Raw genomic sequence first — 13,805 nt, forward strand, 5'->3', positions numbered from 1 at the left:
CAATGTACTTTATTTTACATTGTCATTAATACATGCTATATGTAGTTACTATAGTAATAACAGTAAATTATGCATAATTGGATGCAATTAACTGTAAACCAAACAAAACAATAATCTTATCCCCATCGTAACTGCATGTAGTAATTTCATATTCAAATACTTATATGTATAATTTTAGTGTAACACATGTATAATTGTTGTTGTTTTGCTTTATTAGCAATAAAATAATGTTTAATTGTTGTAATGGGTGCCATTATTTAGTCAGCTTGAATATATATTGTTGTATCATTATAAAAAAATTAATAACATTTGTGTAGTTGTCCAATACCTGCAAAATGCACATTACTAACTACTATTTTCCTATTATATTTAGATGAGCACTAAGCCAAAGAGCCACAAGGTCATGGGTGATGGCGAGTGGATGGCCAGGTTGAGGACTTTTGCCAGCTCTGGGGTTTGTCCGTCTGGAGGCAACAGACCAGCACCACGGCAGCGGAAGTGGTACGACCTCTACCAGAAGGTAAAGTTACCTGTATCTCATTGTAGAATATGTATGTGAACATTATTTGTCAAACATTTTTACACATGACTGTGTTTAATGTTTTTGAAAGAAGTGTCATTTGACTGATCCTGTATTTGTGTGTTTTATTTATTATTATTTTTTCAAAGGAGAGCTGCTTGCTCAGACTGGACAGCCCCTGGTAGTGGACCCTGACTCCGAAGAGACAGAGAACCTGCTGGAGGATGTGGATGAAGGCGAGGATAAAGAAGACGAGGGCTTCAGGGAGGACCAAACACTTGACATTACTGAGTCAAGTCTTACCGATGACCCAAGCTTCTCTCTGTCCTCCACTCAGCCTGATGCCTCCTTCACGCCACGAGTCTGTGGTATGTAAATGTCTCATTTAATGTATGTATGTAATTATGTTTTATGTAATACTGTAAAAATTTCTAGGGAAAAAATAATAATTTGTGCTGACCTGTAGCTTTTTGTCTGAAGTTGAAAAAAAAAAAAAAAACATCTAGAAAAAATATATGTATATATTTATTAATTTTATTTATTTTTTTGTCCCACTTCACTGTACTCATAATGTTGTTCATTTCATTTTTTTCTTTTTGTTTGTATTTTTCTCACAGGCTTTGGCTAGTGCTGGTGTGCTGGACAAAGTGGACAGCCTTGCGGAGTATCTTGTGGAGCTCAGGAATCAGCCATCTCTGGCTCTCACCAACCAGCAGGTCAGTTTTTCTTCTTGACCTGTCATATGTTAACACTACCACTTGTTTTGTTTTCTCATTTGCCTTGTATTATATGCTCTCTCTGCTTAGGTGAGCAATATAGTTGGCAGAACCTGCTGGATTACGATAAGAAGAGAGTGATGTTTGCTGCCAGACACCAGAGCAGGCTGGACACAGGTTCACTTCAGGATGGAGAGCGTGAAGAGGCATACATTCACCACCGCTGCCCCACTTGCTCAGTGGCCAGATTGTTGTCGCCTGATAGAGACCATTTCAAGCTCTGTGCCATCCATAAGAGTCCAAAAAAGAAAGGGGATAAAGTTTTATTTATGTGCATTGTTTTCTGCTTTCTGTTCTTTTGAACTTGCAATGAATGCACTAGTGCCATGGACATTAAGACAGTTTTATTTAATAGTATAGTTTGGTTTTCTGTTCTTTAGTACTTGCAAAACATGCACAGGACAGGAGTCATTAATATTTTAAAGTTTTATTCATTTGTATTGTTTTGTGCTTTCTGTTCTTTTCACTTGCAGTTAATGCACAAGAGCCATGGACATTGGACGGTTTTGTTTATATGTATAGCTCTGTTTTCTGTTCTTTTGCACTTGCAAATTATTATTAAGAGGTAATATTCTGTTTTCTGCACATGCAACATAACTACAAGAATAAAAATGTAAAAAAAAAAAAGAATAATGAATAATTGGCTTTGACTGATTGAAAAATAAAAGTTTGGTCATGATCAAATAACTCTTTTTGTTTGTCATTGTTACAGTATCATTAAACAGTTATACGCCCTTTTAAAATTGTTGATAAATTTGGGGATGATTTAATACATAAATGTACAATTTTTTGTACTATAAGTTTTAGAACATAACTACAGCCGAAAATATATTTAAAGTGCAAAAACTTTGAATAAAATATCAATAATCAGTAATATAAATCTAATAAAATATTAATTTGTCATTTCAAAAATGATTTCATTCATTTGGACATTATTTATGTGATAATTACTGATAAATAAAACATTCAGTAAACACTTCAATCTTTGGCAACACTGTAATATGAACTGGGAAGCTTGTGATCATCCTTACCCCCATATAAATGTACAGGAAAATAGAGAAAACATTTTTTTTTTCCAGATAATTTATTGTAAATATACACTCCAAAAACATTGCTTTAAAGGACAAAGAGATAAAATTCCCTTTCACTTCTTTTCTCCTCATTTTTTCCTTTTCTCTCTCTCTTTTCTTTCTTTTTCTCTTTTCCCCCTCTTCTCCCCCCTCCTTCCTTTTCCTCCCCCCCCTTAACAGACTATTGTTCCCCAGCTTTGGCGCAATCGGTTAGCGCGTTCGGCTGTTAACCGAAAGGTTGGTGGTTCGAGCCCACCCAGGGACGTGTGAAATGCCGGAGTTTTGCACGCGCGTCAGGTGTCCACTAACGCCTATGCCATTCTTAGGGTTGCGAGGCACAGCTTTCTCAGGGCGTTTATCTTGTGCACCTTCAATAAGCTGGCTTGTTTTAAAAGAATTCAGCGGCGGGTGTTTGGTGAACATTTTCACCAGCTCGAGTAGTTTGCTGTGGCATGTGGATGCCTTCTTTACTGATGATCTGTCTCTGGGGCTCATCTAGTTGACATAGTTTCCGCTGACATTCGGCTGAAGGTGCTGATCCACTATCTGCTCTTGGTACGGACTGGAACCGGGGGACTGTAGTGACCATCAGATCGGAATACAGAATGGATCTGGTGGCTACGGTGACCTCAGAATAAGAAGAAACAGACTAATATTAATGTAGATGCAAAAGTTCCATGTTGCCACAAAGTCAATACCCAATACCCCACCGGGATGACTTGAAAATACAGTCAGCATCGGCAATTTTTGCCAGTCTCTCTGGAGGCTTGTTGAGAAAGATAGTCTTGCTTCGTTTTGTTTCCTTTTATTGGCGTGGCTGGTTGTTGGTCCTCGTCAAAGAGGTGTCCACCGATCATAGCGTGCCGGAGCCAGAAGACTTGTTGTTTTGTCAATATGTTCTCAAGACTTTGCGGCAGTTATCAATAAACTACAGCACAGTCACAGCTCGCCGCTACCCATCGTAAACAGGTTGGGCCTGTCTGTTCCGGTGGGCTCTCAGTGGTGCTAAAGCATCAAATGAAGAGGATGGGATTGGAACCCACACAAACCAAGGCGTGCCGAGCACAACGGACTAGCCTTGCATCGCCTTAACCACTCGACCACCTTTCGTTTTGCGCGGTCCTTTTGTTTAACACTCCCGATTCAGACCACCAGCTCATTAGTAGAGCGCTCGGTGAACTGAACTGAGTGTGTCAGATAGGGAAGACACACAAAAATTGCAGAGTGGGGTCCCCAGGACCGAGGATCACTGCTAAATGTACCGAACGACGAGGATGGGATTCGAACCCACGCGTGCAGAGCACAATGGATTAGCAGTCCATCGCCTTAACCACTCGGCCACCTCGTCATATTACGTGGCGTCTTTTATTTAGCACTCCCGATTCAGATCATCAGCTCATTAGTAGAGAACTCAAAGAACTGAACTGAGTGTGTTAGATAAGGAGGACACACAAAAAGTTCAGCATGGGGTCCCCAGGACCTAGATTAAGGTCCAGTGCTAAAGGAACCGAACGACAAGGATGGGATTAGCAGTCCATCGCCTTAACCACTCGGCCTCCCCGCCCCCTTGCTGACTGAGAGAGGCCATGCTGCGGACCTTTTCAGCTGCTGCTGTGCTTTCAGCAGGCTGTTTTGAGCACAGAGGGAATAGTGAATGAGCCGTCTTTTACACACCTCTAATCTGTTCCGTAGAAACACGGTGCAGCAACCCGTGCCAGGAGACTGTTTGTGCGGCAGTTTAAAGCTTGCTACCACCTTGTCGGTTCACATCCACGTAGGTGCCTGAAAAGGTCACGACCGTCGCCGGCATTCTTTCGCAGAGGCAATATTGTAGCCTGTGAGGTTTATCCGAGGCGCGATCATTGCTGGTTGAAAACTTTACCCAATACCCCGCCAGGATGACTTGAAATACAGTCAGCTTTGGCAATTTTTGCTAGCCTCTCTGGAGGCTTAGAGTATTGTTGAGAAAAAGTAGTCTTGTTTCGTTTAGGTTTTGCTTCTCGTTGAAAAAGTGTCTGCTGATGATTGAGCGCCAGAGCCAGAAGGCTTGTTGTTTTGTAAATATGTCCTCAAAACGGGTATCATTAAACTGCAGCGCAATTACAGCTCACCGTTACCCATCGTAAACAGGTTGGGCCTGTCTGGTCCGGTGGGCTCTCAGTGGCGCTAAAGCTTCCAGTGCATGTCGAGCACAATGTATTAGCCTTCCACCGCCTTAACCGCTGGACCACCTCGTCATCTTGCGTGGTTTCTTTGTTTAACACTCCTGAATCATGTGCATGTGGATGCCTTCTTCGTCTTTTGTTTCAGCCGCCGAGGGCCTGTTTTCCACTGAGGCCCTGCGTCAAACTCCCTATGAGACACAATCGAACGTTAGTAGTAACCTCCGATTACGGCCGAATGTGGATTCTGCTCGGACGACGGGGCACCGGTACATCCTTTGTAGCTTTGGCTTGTTAGCCAAACGCTACAGCAGTTTGCCATTTCCCATCAAATCATCCTTGATTTCCTTAAGAAAGGTGCCCCAAATTGGTGGAAAATCACATCTCAACCATACGCTGTCCAAAGCATTGACCCGCCTTCACGCGGCAAAACAGAACGTGTTGTTGGCCCGCACTGCTGGGTCAAACTGCGCTTCCCAAAAATTGATTGGGTCAAAACCGACAGAAGAAAACTCTAAGCCTGCTCTAAGCCCTACCCACGGGGAGGGCTCGACAGTCTCGCACAACGCGAGAGCCTCCGTTTCGCCTGTGTAATTTGGGGGCCGATGAAAACTGGGTCCGACCCGGTGAAGAAGCCCACGACCAGCCCGGCTAGCTCAGTCGGTAGAGCATGAGACTCTTAATCTCAGGGTCGTGGGTTCGAGCCCCACGTTGGGTGGCTCTGTTGACTCTCTTTCTTCCCAAAAGGGTGGCGGGCTCCAGCGTGCCCATTCGCCGCGCAGGCTGAGTGGATTTTGCGAGCTCCGGAAACATCTTTCAAAACAGATGTCGCTGTTAGTGCGAGCGATTTTAATCCCTATCACTAACCCTAACCCTTGCTTTTACACCGGTGATCCGGCGGCAGCAAGCAACAGCGGCTGTCTCTGTGGCGCAATCGTTTAGCGCGTTCGGCTGTTAACCGAAAGGTTGGTGGTTCGAGCCCACCCAGGGACGTGTGAAATGCCGGAGTTTTGCACGCGCGTCAGGTGTCCACTAACGCCTATGCCATTCTTAGGGTTGCGAGGCACAGCTTTCTCAGGACGTTTATCTTGTGCACCTTCAATAAGCTGGCTTGTTTTAAAAGAATTCAGCGGCGGGTGTTTGGTGAACATTTTCACCAGCTCGAGTAGTTTGCTGTGGCATGTGGATGCCTTCTTTACTGATGATCTGTCTCTGGGGCTCATCTAGTTGACATAGTTTCCGCTGACATTCGGCTGAAGGTGCTGATCCACTATCTGCTCTTGGTACGGACTGGAACCGGGGGACTGTAGTGACCATCAGATCGGAATACAGAATGGATCTGGTGGCTACGGTGACCTCAGAATAAGAAGAAACAGACTAATATTAATGTAGATGCAAAAGTTCCATGTTGCCACAAAGTCAATACCCAATACCCCACCGGGATGACTTGAAATACAGTCAGCATCGGCAATTTTTGCCAGTCTCTCTGGAGGCTTGTTGAGAAAGATAGTCTTGCTTCGTTTTGTTTCCTTTTATTGGCGTGGCTGGTTGTTGGTCCTCGTCAAAGAGGTGTCCACCGATCATAGCGTGCCGGAGCCAGAAGACTTGTTGTTTTGTCAATATGTTCTCAAGACTTTGCGGCAGTTATCAATAAACTACAGCACAGTCACAGCTCGCCGCTACCCATCGTAAACAGGTTGGGCCTGTCTGTTCCGGTGGGCTCTCAGTGGTGCCAAAGCATCAAATGAAGAGGATGGGATTCGAACCCACACAAACCAAGGCGTGCCGAGCACAACGGACTAGCCTTGCATCGCCTTAACCACTCGACCACCTTTCGTTTTGCGCGGTCCTTTTGTTTAACACTCCCGATTCAGACCACCAGCTCATTAGTAGAGCGCTCGGTGAACTGAACTGAGTGTGTCAGATAGGGAAGACACACAAAAATTGCAGAGTGGGGTCCCCAGGACCGAGGATCACTGCTAAATGTACCGAACGACGAGGATGGGATTCGAACCCACGCGTGCAGAGCACAATGGATTAGCAGTCCATCGCCTTAACCACTCGGCCACCTCGTCATATTACGTGGCGTCTTTTATTTAGCACTCCTGATTCAGATCATCAGCTCATTAGTAGAGAACTCAAAGAACTGAACTGAGTGTGTTAGATAAGGAGGACACACAAAAAGTTCAGCATGGGGTCCCCAGGACCTAGATTAAGGTCCAGTGCTAAAGGAACCGAACGACAAGGATGGGATTAGCAGTCCATCGCCTTAACCACTCGGCCTCCCCGCCCCCTTGCTGACTGAGAGAGGCCATGCTGCGGACCTTTTCAGCTGCTGCTGTGCTTTCAGCAGGCTGTTTTGAGCACAGAGGGAATAGTGAATGAGCCGTCTTTTACACACCTCTAATCTGTTCCGTAGAAACACGGTGCAGCAACCCGTGCCAGGAGACTGTTTGTGCGGCAGTTTAAAGCTTGCTACCACCTTGTCGGTTCACATCCACGTAGGTGCCTGAAAAGGTCACGACCGTCGCCGGCATTCTTTCGCAGAGGCAATATTGTAGCCTGTGAGGTTTATCCGAGGCGCGATCATTGCTGGTTGAAAACTTTACCCAATACCCCGCCAGGATGACTTGAAATACAGTCAGCTTTGGCAATTTTTGCTAGCCTCTCTGGAGGCTTAGAGTATTGTTGAGAAAAAGTAGTCTTGTTTCGTTTAGGTTTTGCTTCTCGTTGAAAAGGTGTCTGCTGATGATTGAGCGCCAGAGCCAGAAGGCTTGTTGTTTTGTAAATATGTCCTCAAGATGGGTATCATTAAACTGCAGCGCAATTACAGCTCACCGTTACCCATCGTAAACAGGTTGGGCCTGTCTGGTCCGGTGGGCTCTCAGTGGCGCTAAAGCTTCCAGTGCATGTCGAGCACAATGTATTAGCCTTCCACCGCCTTAACCGCTGGACCACCTCGTCATCTTGCGTGGTTTCTTTGTTTAACACTCCTGAATCATGTGCATGTGGATGCCTTCTTCGTCTTTTGTTTCAGCCGCCGAGGGCCTGTTTTCCACTGAGGCCCTGCGTCAAACTCCCTATGAGACACAATCGAACGTTAGTAGTAACCTCCGATTACGGCCGAATGTGGATTCTGCTCGGACGACGGGGCACCGGTACATCCTTTGTAGCTTTGGCTTGTTAGCCAAACGCTACAGCAGTTTGCCATTTCCCATCAAATCATCCTTGATTTCCTTAAGAAAGGTGCCCCAAATTGGTGGAAAATCACATCTCAACCATACGCTGTCCAAAGCATTGACCCGCCTTCACGCGGCAAAACAGAACGTGTTGTTGGCCCGCACTGCTGGGTCAAACTGCGCTTCCCAAAAATAGATTGGGTCAAAACCGACAGAAGAAAACTCTAAGCCTGCTCTAAGCCCTACCCACGGGGAGGGCTCGACAGTCTCGCACAACGCGAGAGCCTCCGTTTCGCCTGTGTAATTTGGGGGCCGATGAAAACTGGGTCCGACCCGGTGAAGAAGCCCACGACCAGCCCGGCTAGCTCAGTCGGTAGAGCATGAGACTCTTAATCTCAGGGTCGTGGGTTCGAGCCCCACGTTGGGCGGCTCTGTTGACTCTCTTTCTTCCCAAAAGGGTGGCGGGCTCCAGCGTGCCCATTCGCCGCGCAGGCTGAGTGGATTTTGCGAGCTCCGGAAACATCTTTCAAAACAGATGTCGCTGTTAGTGCGAGCGATTTTAATCCCTATCACTAACCCTAACCCTTGCTTTTACACCGGTGATCCGGCGGCAGCAAGCAACAGCGGCTGTCTCTGTGGCGCAATCGGTTAGCGCGTTCGGCTGTTAACCGAAAGGTTGGTGGTTCGAGCCCACCCAGGGACGTGTGAAATGCCGGAGTTTTGCACGCGCGTCAGGTGTCCACTAACGCCTATGCCATTCTTAGGGTTGCGAGGCACAGCTTTCTCAGGGCGTTTATCTTGTGCACCTTCAATAAGCTGGCTTGTTTTAAAAGAATTCAGCGGCGGGTGTTTGGTGAACATTTTCACCAGCTCGAGTAGTTTGCTGTGGCATGTGGATGCCTTCTTTACTGATGATCTGTCTCTGGGGCTCATCTAGTTGACATAGTTTCCGCTGACATTGAAGTGGTTTTTCCCTCGCTGCTTTGAAAGATCACATAAGTCTTGGGGTTTTGAATCCAGAAGATAAGACTTTATTAACAAAGTAACAAAGAATGAGAAACCCTCTGCAGGAGAATCTGTCGGGTCTCTGTTTGGCATTCTTCCTTTATAGCGTTTCTCCTAGGCGTGTTCTAACATTCCACACATATGGTTCTCCTTAAGTCCGGTATCAGGAAACGGACTGGGGCCACTATTTACATTAGGGAAGAGGCCCCATCATATATCAGGTGTCTAATGTCAAAACAGAACGTGCAACTTGAGCATATAAGGTATGTCTTCACATTTCCAGATGGCTATGTTTTTCCTTAAGTGGGCCTTCTCAAACACAGGCAATACACGGTTATAATAGTCAAAAAACTTGATTCATAAATGGCTATAGTCACATTGATGATACTTAATTATGATTAATAAAAATCTTCTTCATATTTCCCCCTTTGAGACGTTTCACGTCTCACTTTCCCCACAGTGCTGTTTCTTAATTAAGATTCTACTCAGTGACTAACCAAAGTACTCTGAAGGGGTATTTATCTGTCTGCTTCTCTCTATGAAACATTTACCTCCCAATTTTACTACATCTAACCTTATGACATTTGATATTACCATGTGGTGAGCTATTGAAGATTTCATGTTGAATTCACAACTCTTCTGATCATGCACATTACAACAAGTCCACATACATTGCAACATAGCTAGTGCTGAGAGGGCAATTAATCTAATGTGTTCAGCTTTCTACCATAATTCCTTTAAACCAGTTTTATCCCCATACATTGTCATCAGTATTCATTTCTCTTGCGGTCAATCTTTCTATTGCTTTAGTCATGTTATGGATGCCTAGGTCTATCATGTGTTCATCTGCATCATTGTCTGGAATGTATGTACAACATGTAGTCTCCACTATTGTACACATCCCCCGTAGATGCAGTGAGCTGGTCCAAGACGAGTTGGTTTCGCAGTGCTGTCTTAGTTCTTGCAGGTCTTCCTTGATGCCTCCATCATTACCTTCGTAGTGTTCATGAAACTTATCAGTTCATACCTTGTCACTTCGACTTATCAACTTAAAGGCTAGTTTATAGTTAATGTTCTTTCGGAACAGGGTTTTCTCTTCCCAAGCTTGAATATTTACTGTGATCTTGCAGTGAAATTACTTTCATGCCGATTTCACTTTTCGCCTTGATCAGATGATTTCTTGCCTTGTTGTGGTTAATCAGTCTCCACCACATGTTGCTAGCATAGGAGTGGGCAGGATCTGGGTGGTCCAGCTAGTGTTCATCTCCTGCCTTTACTTCTTGGACATCTCGGCCTTCTCGATCAGAGTAGCAGTGAGCAAGATCAGAACGATCATATTTGTTGCCAATATCTGCAGACTCGGGTCGGTCTCTAGGGATTCCTTCATTTTCCTCATCTTCCTGTTTAAATTAATGTGTACCATTCTTGTCAGGTACTGCCATGTGACACCTGCTAACTCCTGCTAACTTCTCCTTGCTGTCATTCGTTGGCCTGTACTGACCTCAGATTACTCCCACACAGTGATGTCGCTGCGTGTTCAGCTCCCATACACCACTGTATGTTCATTTACCTAGGTCAGCCAGACATGACTTTACTGATCTTTGTCGCCTTCGTCTTCTTCTTCCTCTCTCTTCAAGCAGCTTCTCAGCATGCAAAGCATGTTGTCTGATTTTCTCCAGTTTGACCAATAACATAAAAATCTTCAACCTTTTCAAAATCTTCAACCTTTTCTTCAACCTTTTCAACCTTCCCCCTTTGAGACTTATTAAGTCTCACCTTTGCATGTCTTTACTCAGAGTGCAGCTTCATAATTCGGTATCACTATCTGGTGACTAAGGTAGTTCACATTGCTTTATTACCAATGACCAGATTATGGAATGGCACTTGGTAAAGCTGCAGGACCAAAAACCCTCCTCCCCACTCATTCACACTTGATTTTAGGGGAGAAGTAAAAAGATCCTGCCTTTAATATCAAAAGTTCTTTCATGACACAATTTTACATGTCTGCTTCATTCTCTGTCTTTGTCTTTTTCTTTTTGCGTTCTTTCTCATTGTCTGTTTCAACTTTCATTCTCTTTCCATTTCCTCCTTTCCATTTGTTGGCCTACATCTTCACCAGGGTGACTCTTTACGAGCCGTTGCGATGGCCTTTCCCTCGTTGGCAAGAGAGGGTCGTTACTAGCACGCCCTTGATCCCTTGCTTCATGCTGTGTAGGTTTGTTGAAGCTGGTTGGCGCATTTAAGGTGGGAGATTTGGACCTTGGTGTCACTCTGCAACCATGTTGCTGATGTAAGATTCTCCCTTCATAATTGCTCCCTCAGTGGTTCATATTTGTGGAGCCAACCCTTCCCTGGCCTTGATAGTGCTGTTACCTGTAAATGGAAACTTTCAGAATTTTTATTAGTGATATCAGACATGCTAATTTTTTCATCTGGCCGGTCGTCCTTCTTGGTCCGACCTGTGGAAATGTCATGTGGGTTAAGGGCTGTCCTGGCCCCTGGGCTCTCATATCCATTGCTATCAATATAATGAGCTGGGTTTTATTACATGAATTGCATTGTTACTAGTTTTAATTAGTTTCCAATTCATTCTCAACAATTTGCAAAATCAGTTTTCACTTTGTTATACAACTATCATTGTCCTACTTCCATTGGATAACTTCTTAGACCTATCTTGCTCAATAGCATAGGCCTTTCAACCTGGAAAACACTTAACCCACTTAATTCTTGTTAACAGTCAGAAAACAATATTTTTCATTTTGACACACAATCAGCTCTCTGATGATTTGCTGAAAAGGAAGTTAGATGTGGGGTGGACAGAGCAAGCTTTCTTGCTTTGCCTTCCAATGCAATACGCTGTGCAAGTGTGGCATTTTTCTTTCTGCCACAACAATAACCAAGGTGCTGACCAGGAAACTTAACCAAATTCATCCATGGTCATAATTTTACTGGGCATAACTTGCCCTGTGGGCCCACATTTCAAATTTGCATACAGCTGTTTTGGCAAAATAATTGATTTGCCTCAGTGTCTCGTCAGACACTATCTTTCACTCCATATCGCACCATCATTCATACTTTTCCTCTCCCTTTCACACACACACACACACACACACACACTTTTTGGCTAACTTCATTTTTTTTATTTTCGTCCAACCTTAGCTGATTGTGAATGAACGATTTTAGCCTCAGCTTTTGAATAGACTAACGTAAGCTTTTTCATTATCAGCCTCTATTAAGTGTAGTTTTGGTTGTATTTCCCATAGGTTCTAAACATCATATTATGCAACTGGGTAACTTCTGTCCCCACTAAGTTTATCTAACACTGCTATGTAAACCTCTTCTTTTTTCCTCATCAAAATCTAACAGATTATTTGGTTCAGAATAATTGTTTTAGGCATTGTGCAATTAAGAGCCAACTGTAATTTCTCAAATGTCATTTACTTGTCTACTTTAAATTTTCATCATATACTTTTTGTTATTGCTCATGAGCATCTTAGAGAAGAGCATAAAAGCTTTCTGCATAATCTAGGATCCATGGATATCAACATTTCTATCTCATTTCCCCCAGTGTTGACAGCATTTGTAATTTTCATGATTTTGGAACTTTATGGTTATTATTTTCCCTCAATCTATCCCCGAAATGTCCCTAAACAAAATTAAGTGACCAACATATTATTTTATCAGTCCTATTTTTCCTATTAGACACCTTGTCTGTCCCCCTTTTTTCCATAAAAGCTCAGCATTTGTATCGATAATTCAGCTGTACATTTCCCCTAGTTGGTTAATGAAATAACCCTCTCTACGCCAAATCCAGCTCCATTTTTATCCGATTGGTGAGTTAAGCACCCACTCTTTCTGTCAAAAGTTCTTTTCCTTTAAGACATAAGGCTGGACTGGTACCTAATGAAAAGCAGATCAAGAATGTTAGTTAAAACACAGAATTCAAAGAGCTGCTGTGAGACCAGTGAATAATCAATATTAAGTTATTAAATTAATTAACCAAATTTGAAGCAGTCTCTATAGTGATCATTAGATATGCAGCACCTGTGCACACGATGGGAAGTGATGAAAGTTCTTCTGTGTAGATCATCAGTCTGTTGGAGCTCTTTAGCTGTTGCACTGGGTCGTCAGTCTGTGATGGCAGTCAAAGGCTTGATGTTGGGTTGTATGTTCTCTGTTGTTTCTCTGTTTCTCTTCCGTCTGGCTTTTGCTTGATTCTGCCAGAGTTTTGCATTTCCCAGATGTTCTCTTCTTCCTCAGGAAAGGTCTCAAGTGAAGTCTCCCCTTTTCCTGTTTAAAGTCAGTCTTTCTCCATGCAGGAGTGTGTGTTCCCATTTAGGAGGGGGTTGAAAGTCCATCAGCCCCTCCCCCTTCTTCTCTCCGCAGCCTTGTATTTGCTTCTTCATCACAGTGTTAGACAGCCTCCAGTTCTTTGCTTTCCTTTGTCAAGGCACTGTTCCCGAAGTCATCTGAAAGTTTAACACTCAAGAGACTGCATTAATCAAATCGAATCTTAGTAAACTATGACCTCAGTTGTGTCTGAGCAATCAGCTCTAACTAAATTTCACTTTTCAGCCAAATCTTTCAATGGTCAGTTTCATCTGGTTAAAAACAGCAGTTCCCTTATTCTATTTTAGTAAAGCAAGTTCTTCGTTGCGAAAATAGCAAGCAGTTTCTTCTTTGCAAAATGCAGAAAAAAGCTATCTTTATTATCTAAGTATACTACAATAAAACAAAATGATCCTTCTTCTTTCTACAACAGCATGGCATGCATATTGTGAAACAAAGATTTCCATCCTATTTTTCTTTTACATTCACATAGATTGTTCAGAATAATCTAGTAATGGTGAATGAATTTTTCCATATCAGCATATATTTATTCACCAAGTTCCCTTACTATTTTAAAATGTCTATGGCCTTTAAATCATAATTTCTATTAACTTGGTCACCCAATCTTGTTCTTATTCCACATTGCATTACACAAGTTATCTTTTAGTTAACTCAACCCCAAATCTCTGAAACTCTGTAATGGATTAATTTCCATACTGTCTTCCAGGGATAACAAGATACAAATTTTAGACGTCATTAGATAT

The 13,805-nt window shown here is 43.4% G+C and overlaps 7 non-coding genes across 7 annotated transcripts; 5 read left to right on the plus strand and 2 right to left on the minus strand.

Moving 5' to 3' along the window:
- Nucleotides 1-3,632: 3,632 nt before the first annotated feature.
- On the minus strand, nucleotides 3,633-3,714 carry trnas-gcu (transfer RNA serine (anticodon GCU)). The gene has a single exon. It is a non-coding gene; the product is annotated as a tRNA-Ser (tRNA).
- A 460-nt stretch (nucleotides 3,715-4,174) lies between these two features.
- LOC141348817 (U4 spliceosomal RNA) lies at nucleotides 4,175-4,315 on the plus strand. The gene has a single exon (XR_012357570.1). It is a non-coding gene; the product is annotated as a U4 spliceosomal RNA (small nuclear RNA).
- Nucleotides 4,316-5,447: 1,132 nt separating this feature from the next.
- On the plus strand, nucleotides 5,448-5,521 carry trnan-guu (transfer RNA asparagine (anticodon GUU)). Its single transcript has one exon. It is a non-coding gene; the product is annotated as a tRNA-Asn (tRNA).
- A 1,000-nt stretch (nucleotides 5,522-6,521) lies between these two features.
- On the minus strand, nucleotides 6,522-6,603 carry trnas-gcu (transfer RNA serine (anticodon GCU)). The gene has a single exon. It is a non-coding gene; the product is annotated as a tRNA-Ser (tRNA).
- A 460-nt stretch (nucleotides 6,604-7,063) lies between these two features.
- LOC141348821 (U4 spliceosomal RNA) lies at nucleotides 7,064-7,204 on the plus strand. The gene has a single exon (XR_012357571.1). It is a non-coding gene; the product is annotated as a U4 spliceosomal RNA (small nuclear RNA).
- An 858-nt stretch (nucleotides 7,205-8,062) lies between these two features.
- trnak-cuu (transfer RNA lysine (anticodon CUU)) lies at nucleotides 8,063-8,135 on the plus strand. Its single transcript has one exon. It is a non-coding gene; the product is annotated as a tRNA-Lys (tRNA).
- Nucleotides 8,136-8,336: 201 nt separating this feature from the next.
- trnan-guu (transfer RNA asparagine (anticodon GUU)) lies at nucleotides 8,337-8,410 on the plus strand. Its single transcript has one exon. It is a non-coding gene; the product is annotated as a tRNA-Asn (tRNA).
- The last annotated feature ends 5,395 nt before the right edge of the window (nucleotides 8,411-13,805 follow it).

This window comes from Garra rufa, chromosome 1, assembly GCF_049309525.1.
Source record: "Garra rufa chromosome 1, GarRuf1.0, whole genome shotgun sequence".
Lineage (NCBI taxonomy): Eukaryota > Metazoa > Chordata > Actinopteri > Cypriniformes > Cyprinidae > Garra > Garra rufa.